Source organism: Plectropomus leopardus, chromosome 9 (genome assembly GCF_008729295.1).
Source record: "Plectropomus leopardus isolate mb chromosome 9, YSFRI_Pleo_2.0, whole genome shotgun sequence".
NCBI classification, from domain to species: Eukaryota; Metazoa; Chordata; class Actinopteri; order Perciformes; family Serranidae; genus Plectropomus; species Plectropomus leopardus.
The window spans coordinates 11023473-11036467 of record NC_056471.1 but is presented as its reverse complement, the minus strand read 5'-3'; positions in this window follow the sequence as shown (position 1 = coordinate 11036467).

Genomic DNA, 12995 nt, shown 5'->3' with positions numbered 1-12995 from the left:
TGTTATATTTACTCTTCTTTGTTTTTCTGAAGATGAAACAAACCAGGTACAACAGTGTATGGCAGTGAACATACAGATTCAAGCTAGCTCTTTCCAGTCCGGTTTTTCTACCATTTGGTTAATATTTCTGTTTATTTTATATTTATAGTAACTCTATACTGACATTAGAATGATATCTTCTCTCTAATTCTTGGCAACAAAGCAAGTAAAGTCTTTGCATGCTGAGTCTGTTTTTATTGTCCAAAATTGTTGCACGTCTAAAAAATAAATACGACCTCACATTGTGTAAACATTGTGGCACACTAAGTGAGTAAATGTGAGTAAGTTAAGTTTTTGGACCAGGTTCGACTTCTGCTTTTTTTCATACATCAAATGCTTTTAGAGATTGGTTTTGACCAAGAACAGTTAAAAAAATGTGACAGCTGGACACATCAGTGACAAGAAAGAGGAGCAGAGAGCACAGTTTCTTTCATTACTCGGACATCTCACTTTCAACAAATCAGATAGTGATATTTAAGTTGATTATGATAACAAGGAAGTGGATGAAGACTGCACACAGAGAGAGAAAGTGTGGACACAGAGAGGACAGCTCAGTGCCTTCATGCCAGATGCAGAGAGACAGTGGCAGCAGCCAGGGAGATACCTCTAAAGGAGAGAAGCATTGCACTCAGTGTGCAAGCTTTCTGTGCAAAACGTTTTCTTTTGGATGATGGATTAAAGATAACCGCATCCCAATAAAAATGGACACATTGTGAAAAAGCTCTAAGCGTAATTTCAAAATGTCAAAGGCTTTTAAAGACAAAAACACAGTTGTTCTCCAGCTCCATGCGTGCATTGAAACCACTTAAGAGTCATCCTTTCTCACTCCATCCCTCACTGTCTCTCTCTTCTCTCCAGTTGTCTTCATCTTTCCATCATCAGTCTTCTTTTTTTACAGTCTGTTTTGTCCCTTTCCCTGAGTGCTCTGCTCTGTTTTTATAGAGTAAGTGAAGTGTGAATCCATCAACCAGCTCAATGGATCCCACGAGATCTCAAATGGATTCAGGTTATCTAATCAGCCATAACCCTGGCAGCAACCAGGAAAAAGAACAGGTCAAGGATGAAGGCCGGAGCACTGTTAAGTTGGGCTTTAAAGAACTGTTGTGGTGATTTATTTCTGCTTGTGTACACAATGTCTTTCTTAGGTCAATTAGATGACTTATATTATGACTAATTTTCTCTATTGATTCCCTTTTCTTCAGACCTGCACCTCCGTATTCATTAGCCTCAGTACAGACCTCTCTCATTTGTAATTTCGTGGCTGGATTTAGTTTATCGTGGCCCTTCCTACCTTTGTCAAATCTGTCTACTGACCCATGGTCTCTTTCCAGAATTACCCCCTCTCCCTGGAGCAAGTCCTGTCCCTTTTGCCTTTCTACTTGAAATTCAGATGAGTGGAGTGTCAGGAGCGGTTATCGTCTGGACCTGGGGTAGCATCTCATTTAATTCCCACAGGAGGGAGGAGAGGTGAGCAGGGAATACGTTCCCCTGTCACCTTCATCCTGTCAGCTCTGATGGGCAGATGGAACTGAGAAGGAGGAAATAATGCACATCAGGGTCCCTGTATTCAGTGTCTTTATGTGGAAAGTCTACTTTTGTGATTGTTGTTTTTTTTTTTAATTCTTGTAATCTAGTCTAGTTCTACTGTACCGTTTCTCTGTGAGCTGCCTCTGCTTTTGCCAATTAATTTCATTTCAGAATTCCATTCAATGTCATGAGCTTTATTGTTACCTCTGTTAAGTAGGTCATTTTTTAGGTTTGTTTTTTTTTTGTTCTGTAGCAGGATTCCAAAATCAGCTGGCTAGATTTTCATGGAACTGGGTGAAGCTGGGTTTTTTAGAGCAGATCCAAATCATGAGGCAGATACACAAAATATTTTTCATTTTTGTTAACACTGCAGGATTGGGCATTTGGCCTTGGCGGAGGTCAGTTCAAGAAGCTAATGATACAAAATTAAGATAGTCATTGGAAAGAGTTAGTCAGACCTTTTTCCAGCACTGAGATAACACCAAAACCAGGCCCCCAAGAAGTGCATCGGACTTTGAAGCCAATATCCCATGGTGGCCAAATCGTGTAACTACAACTTCCGGGTGCAGCAGTTGGACAGGATAAGTGAAAACATTTTTTAAAATGTTACATCCTCCATGAAATCACTTATTTCATGATCTAGATTTGATCCATTTGGCACAGTATCATTTCAAAGTTCTTCAAGAGACACAGGATTAACTAATTTTCACCCATTTCAAGTTGACGGAGCACTAAACCAGAAGTTGGCTGCTTGGTTAGCAAAGTCTCCAGTGCACTTGCTCTATGGACCCAATAGTGGAGATAATGTGGGTAATTTTACAGGAGGTCAAACTTTTTGACTTGTTGAGCCACTGGGCAACCTTCATTGGATCTACCATTGTATCCACTTCTCTTTATAAATCAATGTCTAAAATGAAGTATGGAGATACAGTATGCATGGATTTCAATGGTCTAACCATGGCTAATCATTGACTGTTCTTAGTTTTTAGAGTAAAACTCAGATCTGTGACCTCTGTTTCTCTTTGTGAGCATGTCACTGGAGTTTCAGTCCAGCCACTCACACAGTACAGCTGTTGGCACTGATAATCATAAGTGGTACCTTTCAACAAACAGTTGATGATAATTTCTGGGTTGCTGCGTGGAAGCTCAATCAAATCATTTTTTTACATACAGCGTAGACAGAAAATGTCTTTAACGACAGTTGTGTTTTGTTATTGGTTTTTGAGCACAATACAAGTGATGAAAGCAAGTTGGAAGCCACTCAAAGTTGGTTTGTTAGAACTGCTGGCAAGCTCAGGTTCACCAGCAACATTGGTGAATGATTAATTACCAAAAACTTGTGTGTCAGTTTGAAAAAAAAAAAAAAAAAAAAAAACTTTTTCCTGTTTAAAGTTTTGTGGGAAACAGCCATTTTCCAAAAAAAACACATCCTTTCTGGTGATTATTTGCAGAAAGCATAATTATTTCTTTGAGTTTGAAATAGAGGTTTAGTTGGACAAAACCAAAACAAAAGTGTATGAATCCACATTTGAATGGACATTGTATTCACCTCCTTGGAGTGTGTCTGTGTGTGTGCATGAGGGGACAATGTCTAAATAGATCTACTGTACTGATGTGAGCTGTCAAAGAAAGGAGTTTTTTTCCCTGCAGCAACTGCAGGATCTAACTCATCTGTATGGTCCAGTAGAGACCTCTCTATCTACCACCCACGCAAACACATACACATGCATGCATGCACGCTCATACTGGTCCTCCTTTAGCCTTGGGGATAAAGACAAACCAATTAGTATGCACCAGTTGATTTACTCAGAAACTGGAGAAAAGCCCAATGAGAAGATGAAGGTTCCGGAGGCCTGACCGGGGCAAATACTGCAGTAAGAATATTAGCTGCACAGTTGTTTTGTGGATGTGTAATGACTTTTGAGGGAATTTCAACCGCATGGCCATTTACTGGGTAAATGGGCATTAAACTCACACAGTCGCTGTTATGGCTTCCAGTCTCTTTGTGGCCACAATCCTTTTTTCATGGAGATGAATCGATGCAGATGCAAAAGCACGAGTAAATTAATTTTCCTTTCCTGGAACGACATCAGTGTGCTGAATATGTAAATTTCACGCCATACGCATGATGCACCATCACTGCTACATTCTTGCTTTTCAGGGATTCATCTAGACTGTCTTTTTTTCTAACTAGTAGCAATTCACACGTTTTGGTTAGAATGTGTTTTTCAAAGATATTTGTTCTGCAAATACAATTCCCATTTTCAGTTTATTGTCATTGGATTTTTTGATTAGGAAAACAATTTTCTCTCTGCAAATGAGAAACATTAACACTGTTTTATATAAGGGGTTCCATACAGTGTGCTAGAGTTGTGTCATACTGTACAAGGTTCGGGAAAAGTGTCTCAAAACATTGTGTGAGGAAAAGAAATAAAATATTTTTTTGTTTCCTCATGTCACTTTTTTGAACTTCCAGTGCAATATCATAGAAGAGGGGATTCTGTATTTTTATTTTTTGATCGGACTAATCCCAAATAAATAAACAACATGGGTGGATATCTGCAGCCATTTTCTAGATTGCATATATTTTGACTGATAGGAATTTGGTACTTTTGGTCAGTGTGAGGTTTAATCAACATATTGGCTGGCAGGTGTGCACTGGACTCACGTCTTTGGTGAATATATTCTGTTTTAATGAATGTCAGGTGGAAAGTACATTTATTTATTCCCCGTTCTGTGAGATTCCCATGCACCCCTGTGTTTTCTGAGCATGGTCACACCTCAGTGACATTTTTCCGATACAAATTCCTTTTTTTGTGATTGTCTTTCTTTTCTGTGTCCCCTCAATCCATCTTTCTTTCTCTTATGCACCGTATCGGGCACTTTTCTTTCCTCCGCCCACACTTGTTATTCCTCTGGCCTCCTCTTTCTTTTTGCCATGTATATGGAAATGAGTCTGAGTGAAAGTGTGAGGATGACGATAGCAATGCAGGGAATATTGTAGACATGTTCAATATGTAGATGTGTGTGATTCTCATTGAGGGTAGCCATCCAGCTACAAGCTCTGCCTGATAAGACCATTAACTTTAACATCAATTGCTTCACCCACAGTCAAATCCTTTGAATGGTTTTTAAGATCAATTGTTCAATCGTGCATGAAGGAGTTGCACAAAAGCACAGAATAAAGGCAAAACAAAGTCACAGTGTGGATCATTTATTCGTCATCACCCATGTTACATCATTGATACAACACACCATGCTTGTATTTGTTTGAATTGTCGGCTTGTGTTTATAGACTCACTAAGCGGCCACTGATTAAGGAGTCCAGTCTTGTAGTGGATTATCTTCCCTGACAAGCCATGTGAAAAAAAACACTCAGGACTTCACTAGGACAAAGCAGGCAATTAATTTACCATTGATTTTCACTTTCACACCTCTGCAATGTAATGGGAAAGCAGTTTGACTTGTGAAAAAGGTGCCTTCATTAACAGGTCTAAAGCATTATACCATGTTTAACACACACACCCACACACTACACTGTGTATGCATCCTCTAAACCAGTCTGCTGTAATAACTAGAAACTGTGTAAACTGGAGCAGTTCTCGCAGTGACCACTGAATGGACTCTTTCCTTTTAAGATTCCTGTTTCTATATGTCACATCTGATCAGGTTTCTCCACATTCAGGAAAAGACAAGTAGTCTGCTATATCGTGACCACATGCCTAGTAAATCACTGGGAGTGTTTAACATTGAGCTCTTTATTTAGGGTTTGACCTACATGCAAAGGCTCCTTAGCTAAAAGATCCTTTAAACACTGACATTCATTTGCTCAGTTTTATTATGTCATATTAATATTATTAGAAAACATTTTTTTTTTTTTTTTAATTTAAAAGTCTGTATCAGATGGGATTTTAACAGATCTACTTAGCACCATTTCCTTTTTTTGGTAAAAATGCTCCTCAATTACTCCTTGTCAAGTAGTTATATGAAAATATCTTTAAGGTCCAGTGTGTAGCATTTAGTGGCATCTATGTGTTGCAGAACCCAAACTTCTCCCATGTGCCAAGCATGTAGAGGAACTACAGTGGCCAACGCAAAGACACAAATGGCCCAGGTGGCAACCTCCAGGGCTGAAAAATGAAATGTTGAAAACTGCAGTTCCTTAAATGGCCACTTGAGGTTGGCTCAAAATGTGAGTCAATCTCCATAGACCCCCATGCTAAAATGCCCAACAGCAGAAACACCTGTTTATAGCCCGTGACAAAAAAAGAAGACGTTTTTGGTCTTTTTAGATAACTTTTCCTTTCATGATAATTGTACATGGGTGATCTTATATCACTTGACTGTGAACATTTTATTAGGCTTAAAATTACACATAATTAAGGACAGACCCACTTGAGACAGGCTGTCTGCTAATAGAACCACCCTTTGTAAGCAGCCAATCAGGGACTGTGTTATAGTTGATGACATGCATGCACACTGTTGCTTGGAAAACATTAAAAGTGGCTCCTGGGGGTTAACTAGTGTTTGTTTTGTCCATTCTGGGCTCCTGTAGAACACCATGGCGGACTGCGGAAGAGAACCCGCTCTGTATGAAGATATAAACGGCTTATTCAATGGCAACTAAAACACAACTTCTTGTTTAAAGGTTATTATAAGCTAATGAAAACATAGTTAAGAATATTGCATTCCATTTCTGCCAATAGATGCCCGTGAATCCCACAAACCGGACCTTTAATGGACTCCTTCGACATTTTTGTACCTAATGGATCCTTTGAACTATGAAAACTGGAAACAAAACAAAAAAGATCATATAGTTTCCTTCAGACAGAGAATATTAAAGTTGTGTGTTATTTATCTGTCCAAGAACTATATTTATTCTTGCCTAAGAGTTATGACTGTGACTTTTTTTCAGCACTAACTACACTCTATGTTTACTCAATTTCAACTTTATTGTCCTCGGGGGGGCATTTGTCTCGCAACAATCCAAAACACAGAACACAGACTTGAACATAAAAAACAATAAAGGCATAAATCATAATACAAAATGATAAATGCACACAAGCACACATAAAACAATTAATATCAAAGACAGCATAACATCAGAAGATATAAAGAGAACTCCTCAGCTGACTCATCCTGAGAATTTAACTTTCATGGCATAAGTTAGACCTTATAATGAAAAAAATCAAACACTCATTTACTTTAATAATTTTTATAAAAGACACTTAAAGGCACTAAAAGGCAAAAGGAAAATCCCCCGCAGCACCAATCCAACCAGTGGAGTCAGGACCCCTGTTTTTGTCACTGAAGTCAGAGCAGTGTGTCATAACACACAGCTTATGAGGGCATGGAAGACAAGCCTGTCTTAATGTCTTCATGCATGCAGGACAGACAGTTGCATCAAGATGTTTACTGTTATCTGTACAGTTGGGGCAACATCTAATCCATCAGAGGTGACCTCCAGGCACTGAAAACAACACAACGACTCAAGACTGAAGGCTTTATGATTGTAAGCGATGCCCTCTGTGGTGGATGAATTGTCTCTGACACCACATTTCTACATTTTTGCCTGAATCTGAATGTGTGTCACAAGTTTTAAGTATGCTATTCACACTAAGCCCATGATACAAAAAAGAAAGTAGCAGCTTAGACGACTGCTGTTAGTCATTCCCAATGTGCAGCCACAAAACAAATTGATTTTGTCTCCCTCTTTTCCAATACAGAAAGCAACTTGAAGCCTTCAGGTGAGAAGACTCCGCAGAGCTTGTGAGGACATTTGCTGCAGTCACAGCTCCACTGTTTGTTTACAACATAATGCAGTGTCAGTGGTTTAAAAAGACCTATTGAGCCAAGTTAGTGAGCTTTCGATTTGTGTTTGTGCAGTCAGTGGCAAAATATAACGCCTGAAAATGGCTTTTAAATTGATTCCACAGGGATTAAACTTCAAGAAATCTGCCCAGTTGTTAGATAACCATATCAACTGAGATGTGTGATTGTCGTAAATATCAATATTTCCTGGTTAGTTCCATTGCTTTAGAATTTCCGTTGCATCTGCTTGTACAAATAGAGGAAGAGGAAGCAGGGAGCTGTCATGTTTATGTGCACCACAGTCATCATCATTAACCAAACAAAATAATAAGGGAAACCACAGTTTTCTCTCAGAATATTTAAAACAATGAGGTTTGGGTTACAGTGCCAACACCATAGCTTTGCATCATCATCCTGCAGTAAAGCGCTGTCACATTTTCAAGAAAAACAACTTTCTCTCAGGTCTGTACCAAATCAGCTTCTACAATAAGCATGAGTATATCCATTCTTATTCTGACATCTGCCTGGGGCTAAATTGCAGGCGGAGAGTCAGCATCTGAAGGTTAATGGCCACATTTGCACGCTGGAAACTTAGCCATTGTTGTTTGTTTTTCTGTCTAACTTTGGTTTGGATTTCTGTTGAGCAATTTGTCTTCTAAATGGACACAGTTTGAATCGTACTCATGCTGTCTGGCCCAGTTTCAAACCTGGTTGATGGAAATAAATGTGAGTGCATTAGTGCACATACTGTGTAGTGAACAGACACAGTCCTCCCCCTGCATGTTAAAATACAGCTTTATAACGTCTGTGTGATTCAGCTGACATGTCGAGGACCTGAATATAAGCAGCTGGGCTGCAAACTCAGACAGTGATTTTTACGCCGTGCTACAGCAGAAGGAATAATATTAGATAAAGCTTCCTGTGAGCAATAATAATGCCGCTTGTTAAATTACATTTTCTTTTTGCCTTTATGGGAAGGCTGGCATTACAGGAAAGCTATGCTTTATCATCGGAGGCAATATCTGAAGTTCCTAAATCTAAAATCAGAGCTCTTATTCTATAATTTTCAACATGTCTTTTTTTTTTTTACATGATTAACCTTTATAACACATCCAGTAGTTGTTGAGATATTTCAGTCTGGACCAAAGAGGTGGAGCGATTGACAGACCTGCTGTCCCCAGAGCGTGGCTAACTGTCTGGACTTAAATCCTTCTCAAATCTTCATTGAATAACACCCCTTACAGTGTCCAGTGACAATCCATCAGCTATTGGTCAGACCACAATTTAACCTCTGGGGCCAACAGCCAATCATTTTCGGGGGTTAGGGTGTAGCCCGCATACATCCAGATAATGGAAACCAAAGCCAAGACTTCCTCCTTGTTTACAGTTCAATTAGCAACTTTAGATACAAGAATTTGGTTTGATTTTAAAGAGGATAAATCTCTATAAAAAGATATTTGCATATGAATGCAGATAATTAAAAAAAAATCGTCATCCGTTCCAAGATTACATTTCTGTCCATGCGCTCTACCTCTTTTGCTCTGCATACTGATTTTTTTACCTGAGTGCAACCAAATGAGCCAAAGTATCTGCAGAGGTCTACTCCTCTCTAAAACAAATGAACCAGGTGATTAAAACTGGTAAAAACACTAAATAAAGAAGCTTCACATTAAAAAATATATGTTTCTCCTACGTTGTTTATGCATGTTGGAGATGAGCCCCCAGCCTTGTGCCTGCTAATGTGTGCTCATCCTTGTTATGTGATAATTGAAGGTCAAAACATCCAGGATGTTTTTACCGGGAGTTGAATTACCAGCAGAAGTCTTGTTCCCTCAAAAAACAAACAGACCAGGTGATTTAAATGGGTGAAAACATCCAATAAAGCCATTTCACATTTTAAAAAATCTGTTTTAAAGTTTTTCTGATGCTCTTGATGTAAATTGCCCAACATAGAGCCAGTGCTTGATTTGTCCATTCTGGGCTACTGTAGAAACATGGTGGTGCAACATGGCAGGCTCCGTAGACAAGGACCTGCTCCCCATGTAAATATAAAAGGTTCATTCCAAGGTAACAAAAACACAACAATCAATATTTTCAGGTGATTATACCCTGAGGAAAACATATTTATTTTCCATTTCTGCCAATATACCCCCCTAAATAACACACATTGGACCTCTAAGTACTGCATGTGTACTATCAATCCTATGAGTTAAACTGTTACAAAGTTCAGTTCATAGTGTGCCATCTGTCAATTAATGGGAAAGAGGAAAAAAGGACGGAAGGGTTACATTACATGAGGCTCCCAGTTTCTTAGATCCCCATTCAGTTCAGCAGATGTCTAGTAAAACACACAGTGTACACCTCATTCCCCCCTTCTTCCTTCTTCTCCCTCCCTCACTGCAAAGCCCTGTTCATATCGCCATGTTTACTGCATGTTGACATGGAAATATTTTAGGAAGAAATAGCAATGATTCATATATACACACAGTCTCACTGCACTCTGTGTTTGTCTTTAAACTTCACTTTTCCCCAAATCGTGTATATAAGCCATGTTTAGGAAGAGGAGATGCCTCACTGCCATCTTTTCTGGAGTCTGAGACACCTGGATTTAACACTGAAGGAGCTGCTGCTTTTTAAAACTTTTTATGGAGAACTTCAGCAGGATTTGGGCAAACTGGGACCTTGTCTATTTCCTCTAAACTGGGACAAAGATTTTTGGACAATGGTGATTGCAACTTGGCGAGTGTCCGAGTGTCCATTTGGACATAATCAAAAGTTATATTGTTGAGAGAAGTTACTAAGATTTCTGGCGCTAAACAGTGAAATTATCATGTTGAAAATGTGGGAATTTTCAAAGTGAGAGGATTTCATGTGACTTTAACATCTACTTACAGGACCTTGATGAAAGCTGTGGTGTGAGAAATTATATGAATTGTAGCGTTTTCGGTTGACCTCTAAAGAGCACAAAAACAGAAAAGGTTGTTCAATGACTTGCAGATAAAGGGCAAGATATTTTGCTCCTTTCATCACCTGTATGCGTGTGTCTGGAGTGTGTGGGGGTGTTTACACATAACACCAAGCTGGTAATGCAGAGCTGGGGCACTGGGCATGACGGCATGTCTCCAGGCTTGACGTTCTCTGTTACCGTTTACTAAACAGCCTTGATAGGACATGACTGTTTTAGTAAATACAGAAGGTGCGTGTGTGTGTGTGTGTGTGTGTGTGTTTTGGGTTGATTTGGTACCAGGACAGTTAGCTTTCTGTTCAAGTAGCAGTCACCCAAAGCGAAATAATGCATCTCCTCACTTTACAGAGAATAAACATGAACAGATTTATGATTTTTTATAAACTCTTTATCCGTTACACAGTGAGGAATCTTTGCCACACCGCAATAATCACTTCTTACACACACAAATCTCTCATGTGTAGCTGCTCTAATCGTTCTCTGTCTGAGTTTACATTATAAACACCCCACACTCGCATGCCCCGTGCTGCATGAACGCGTACACACACGCACACACACACAAACAATATATGTGTGAGAGGGTGTGCGTTCCGTTAGTTCGACAGGTGTGTGGAAGACTGCCACGAGCCAGGCGGCAGGTGGAGATGAGGATTTATAGATTTTAATCGTATCTCTCTGTTGAGCAATAATTCTACTGCCTGAGGCAAGGAAGGTCTGTAGCTACAGTAACATGTGATTGATGGATGCTGTGTGTGGGTATCCCTGAATCATGGAGAAACTAGTGTGCTCCTACATACGTGGATAATAGCTTGTACTCCAGTATGTGACAGCTTCATTTACGGAGATTTTAAGTGTTTTTCTTTACTGGGAAAAGAATAAAAGCAGATGAGAAGAAATGCCAGGAAGAAAAACAATATAATGACTGGATGTTGTACTACATAAGTATGTGGTCTTTGTAGGAACCAGGCTAACTGCCCAAAAAAACAATATACAATAGACAAGGGAAGTTCCAAAATATCAAAATGTGTGTTGTGTTGTGAGTTTCAATAAAAGTAAATTGACATACAGGAAGCCGGTAAGGTGAATCCCTCAGGTTTTACCGTTTGTTATCTGGAAGGCTCCATCTGGAGCAAAGCATTCTCCCCCTGACCTTGTCATCCCCCATCCCTGGTGTGATTAACGGCTACGAATTTGCATCAATTTGAAACTGTCTTAGTAAGACAGCAGACGGTGATGTATGCTGTTAATGAAGTCTCCGAGACAAAAGATCTTCAACGTTCCTGTTGGCAGATAAACTCAAAAAAGGAGACTTCACAGCCTATTCAAAGTGTGACATGTTTGGACAACTATATTATGACCTACTGTACTTTTCTCAGCTTATTTCTGCTTCTTTCCCTCTGTCTTTTATACGTACCTGTGTCCAAAGAGCATATTCAGTATGAAGAAGAAAAATGGTACAACAGTTGTTATGAGTATAGTATAAATGTTTAGTATAAAGATATGAAATCTGGTATGGACATACTTTGGGCAAGATTCTAACAGTACAACTTTGAAATTTTTAGATCATATGGGAAATCACACCTTTATCAATATTTAAAGTGAAGACTTTTGAGATAAATGAATAAAATACTAAAAATGTGTTCACTAATCATTTGAAACCTTAGCAAATTGGTTTGATTTCTTTAAAAAAAGAAAATGGCCTGGAAATAAGCAAATAATAAGACCAGAAAAAGAAGTTGCATATTGCCTCTTTCGATGTGTCTTCCAAAGAAATCAAACTAATCTGTTCAGGTATCCAAGTGTTAAATGCTTGTGAAAGGGAGAAATGATGTCATTCCAGGTTTTAAAGGGTTAATTCCTGTATACACTGCATATGTTTGCACATCTTTGATATTCAACTAGTTAGGAGTTCATAGATTAGAAATCCTCGATTTTGTACCTTGTACTTTCTGAGATACAGTACATACATTTTCTTATTATACTATAGCCTATTTAGGCTTTGGGGCACAAGGCATGACTGTTTTTATGATATAATTAAATATATACAAGAAAAACATGTGCCCAAAGACTAAATATATCATGATTAAAACAGTTTTTTTAAGTTTCAGCAATAATTTGACTGATTTTTCACCAGTGTCTTCAGATTTGTGCATATGGAAGCCCAGAGAACACTTCCATTCAAAATTTCCATTGTGAGCGCAAATGGGTAAAAAAAAAAAAAAAAGCTCATGATCCTCTCCTAAGAGTAATATCTGCAGGAAAAGATCATCTATTTGCATATGTATTTGGCACAGTCAGGATTCCCCGAAAGAGCTCTAAGGTTTACAGCTCAGTGTGACGCAGGACACTTTACACTGTTAAATCAGATATGGCTTGCGGGACTGACACTGTAGCTAATATAGCGAGACTTTATGATCCATCCAAATGCAACCTCATCACTTGTTTTGAAATCAGTTATGCAAATTTTGACAGGTTGACCGTCTAACCTCCCACCACTAATGCACTTTGCCAATCGCGCCAGGATGTTAAATTCCACTTGCTCTGGGATTGAAGTGGGCTTTCTTTGTGTCTTTCTCTCTGTGTTTAGTGTAAATGACTGTCATGCTGCCTGTGTTTCGGGGTAAATAAAGGCCTAAGGGAGACACCGATCAAA